We start from the raw sequence: 4,391 nt of genomic DNA on the forward strand, positions 1-4,391 counted from the left end.
CGACAATCTCAATTATATACTCCATTCCGTTTTAACTTATTATGTTTTGGTGCTCATCCATATTCCCTATTACTTGTTACATTGAAAATTTGTGTAACATTAAATATTTTTTTTTCAAATTTATTTTTTTAATTTAATATAATTATATAATTTTTAATAAAATCATAATTAATTAAGCATTAAATTATATAGTCCACTTAGTGGAGTTTTAAATAGGGGTAATTTTTAAAAGTAATAGAATTTTTATAAAATTTAGGTTGTCAACTACTCCCTCAGTTATGAATTAGATGTCGTTTTAAGAAATAAAAAAAATCCAAAATAATTATCGTTTATGTTACCAAGATAAGATCCCCCCACCACCCACCATTATACCTATATTCAATAAGTAATTTCAACTGAAATATTTTGAAAAGAGAGAAAAACCAACATGTAATGGGTGGAAAAATTAATAAGGAACCAACCGCCTTTGGGTCAATTGGTATCAGGTCTTTTGCGTAGGACGTTCGTTTTGGGGAGGACCCGAGATCAAACCTCATGTCCTACGCAAGGTGAGGGCATGTGGGTCGGCGTTGAGCCTTGCTCCCCACACGTGCACGTCCCTGGGTTATGGTGCTTGTCGCCTTTCTCAAAAAAAAAAATTAATAAGGAGAATCGTACTCTATTCAGATATAATTATAGTCCCAAGAAAATAGGTAATTTAGTCATTTAACTTAGTTTTGATTGAAATTATACATATACTATGAAAATTTATTATTATTCTTAATTATTGTACAAAAGGTTAAAACCAACATCGAATTTGGAACGAAGGGAATAACTTTAACCGATTTTCTTAATGGGTGTGAAGTAGATAAATTTGATATGTAAAAAAAAATATATTAAGATTTGAGAGATAATTAAAATTGTGATATTTCACATAATAGTCGAATATTTTTTATGACTATTTATTGAAATGATGATATGATATAAATATAATAATAATTAAATTAAATTTGATGTGAAAAATTGTCGGCTTTCATCTGTTGTTCTATTTGCCTCCATCTTAAATAAAAAATAAAGAAAAGAACGGAAAGAATGAAAAGAAAATGTTAAAAGGGGGCAATAGGTAGCCACCGAAATATTATAAAAGGACAAAAGTAGCCCAAAGGTTACCAAAGATGCAAAATACAATGCATTGAACCGCTCGATGAAGACTTCAAAAAGGATAGGGACGGGCGCCGTCACTGTGACAGTGGCCACTAGATTCCTATGTTCCTCATTTATATTAAGTTTCAATTAAAAAGGACGTTTTGCAAATTATTGGATAGGACCATAGGTAAAGTCTTTGAAAATTATGTGGCGATGGTTTCACACTAATCCACTATTTTTAAAAAAAAAAGATAAATTACTATTTTTACAATTAATTGTTCGGGGTTCTACTATTTAAAAAAATGAATAATATCTGAATTGGTCTCCCTATTTTTCTTTCTCTTCTCTTTTGGCCCCTCTACTTAGAAATGCGTCCCACTAACTTCTCTATTTTTGAAAATGACCTAATTTAGTCCCTCTATTTTTAAAAAATACAACCAATAATTGGCCTATTTTAGAGTAGAAGGGATTAAGTAGAGTCATTTTCAAGAGTAAAGGGACTACTTATAAACATTTCTGAATAGAGGGATCAAAAAAGATGGACAACATGGTTTACTGGTAAAGTATTAATCATTTTAGCGATTATTTATAAGATTAATTATTCAAGGTTATGTAATTATAAGAAATTTCTTATAAATAATCGTCTTTTATGATGCTGAAGATAGATTGCAAGGGCAAATAGAGATTGGATAGTAAATGAATTAATTTTTGTTAACAATTGTAAATATTTCTTCATTTTCTCTCCATATTGAAAATTTGCCTTTTTTTTTTCTCTCTCCCGTTTTGCATTTTAATCATTTAGTTTTTCTTTTCTTTTCTTTTTAAAGTTTCAAGTGGACATCCTTGAATATATATATAAGTCACACGATCATAATTAACATAATATATAGCTTAGAGATTATGTAGAAAAAATTTGATATTATGAAAGATTTATTTGATGAATAGCCTCTCTTAAAATAAAATTTACATTTTAAATAAATTTACCAAAAAAATTTTAACTTGGGGGACTACTCTCATGTACTAAATGTCCATGTGACCGAGCTGCCCTGGGCCCGAGCCGTGCCGGCCCATTTGACACCACTATCACCCACTGAAGAAAGATAGGCTCTATCTGGCCATCATCAAAACCTGTGGGAGCTCAATAATACAAATATACATATCTTACCTAAAGTAGAGATCTTGGATAACATCCCTATTCCATGAACGAAAACCGTTTCCGCAAGTATCGATGACAAAAGCACATTAATGTGTAAACACGGTTTCATAAATCAGTTCAATCTCAAAATATAAGTATGATTATTGGCATCTTCACTCAAATGTCAAGAATTTCATAAAAACATCAATAACATGAAAACATTTCCAAATTAGCCGAAACCTCAAATCCATATGATAAAACATTGGACTATTTTCATTCATACGATTAAAACACTTAAACAATATATTCTATTAGAATTATGCAAACATATAACCCACTCACAACTTAGGCCATTAAAAACTCGGGTGAACTACTCCTCCGTTGGCTCCTTGCCTCTAACCGAGCTCTTACCAACAAACCAAAATCCACACACACACAAAAACATGTAAGAATTAAGCAAAGAAAAACAAGAATGAGCCTTAGTTTCAATCATGCAATGCAACCCTAACAAGATCTATAGGGTTGGCTCATGACTGGGTTTCAAGGTTTCTAATGAATTTCTAAAGATCTGAGCTTCACTTTAAATTAAAGAAGCCAAAGAAACAACCAAGTTCTACTGGTTCTATAGTAATGTTATAGTAACCCCGATAACAAGGAAGAAGAAGGTTCATGGATTCCACAAGATTAAAGGAATACAAGGCAATGCATACACTCATCTCAAGTTCCAACAACAATAAGGAAGAAGAAGAGTAAGAATCAAACTCTCAATTCTAACCCTAGATCCATCATTCATTGAACATAAGGAAGAAAGAGTGAATGCTTACCTCTTAGTTCAAAGAGCAAGGAATGATGGATCTTCAAGGTTACCACAATCTCCTCTCAAGCATTCAAGCACTAAACATACAAGGAAGAGAGCATGTGATAGGGATGCAAGTATACGTGCCGATTGCATAATAAATTGTGCATAAGTGCAGAGTGTTGGTCTACAGGGAAGAAGGTTAATACTAGTAAATCTCTAGACCCGAAAAATAGCCTAAATGATTAAGTGATATGTGTGTGAATAAAAGAAAATAAACACAAGAAAATAAAGGAAGTAATAGGAGATAAATCAAGGAAGAAAACGATGTCTGAGAATAGCATCCCTCTAGGGTTATGAGGTACATGACAATGGTTGTCTAAACATTCAATCCTCTTTGAACCAAAAGGTTTTTAGAAATATACAAAACCTTGATTTTTTCAAGCGAAGTGTAATTGAAAAGGTGCAGAGCTGATACAGACATCCACACAATCTCATTAACACTATAAAACCTTATTGTGGAATAGTGATATTCTCTTAACTAGATAATTTCTCCCAAAGCAAGAGATTATCCCTAATTCGAATACAAAGCAGAAATGTGATTTCTCCTAAATCCGCTCCACATGATTGCAAAGAGCATGAAAATTATCATCAATCCATTCAGAATGATTATGGAAGATAAAGTCTCCTAGATACCAAAGGTATACCCACTATCCTATCAAGTTGTAGAAAGTCTATGCTAAGTGGGAATTTTTCTCATTATGTACCAATGCCAAGTATGACTGCTAGGGATTTTCCCTCTTTAACAATCAAGTATTAAATCTCACAATTAAACTCAAATAGATATGATTGCAACTAAGAAATCAATTAAGCATCAAAGATCCAACAACCAATGTCAACAAAATAAACCTTACAGTTCAACTATGTCAAATTAGCCCGCCATTAATGGAAGACAAGTATTCAAGACACAAATAATGGTGGAAAACATGAAAGCCATGAAAACCCCCTTTTCAATCCCTAGGATGAAGAATAACCGGAGAAGTTTCCATGCACGCCGCCAAGATGAGCTTGACGGCTACAATCTTCAATCTCTCAAATATAGATCAGAATCCCTCTCCAAATCGCTCCTTAAGTGCTGGAGATTCATTTCTTTTTTTCCTCAACCTTTCCTCCAAGAATCGCCCCAAAAAAATAGAAGAATAAAATAGAGAATATCCTAAAAATCCTCATAAGTTCAATTTATACCCGACTGATTATGGGCCGGTTACGGGCATAAAGGCTAGGCCGTAAGGAAACTATAGAAGATAGTCACGTCTATAAGGTCTTTTGCATCGG

This window comes from Dioscorea cayenensis, chromosome 19 (genome assembly GCF_009730915.1).
Source record: "Dioscorea cayenensis subsp. rotundata cultivar TDr96_F1 chromosome 19, TDr96_F1_v2_PseudoChromosome.rev07_lg8_w22 25.fasta, whole genome shotgun sequence".
Classification (NCBI taxonomy): Eukaryota; Viridiplantae; Streptophyta; class Magnoliopsida; order Dioscoreales; family Dioscoreaceae; genus Dioscorea; species Dioscorea cayenensis.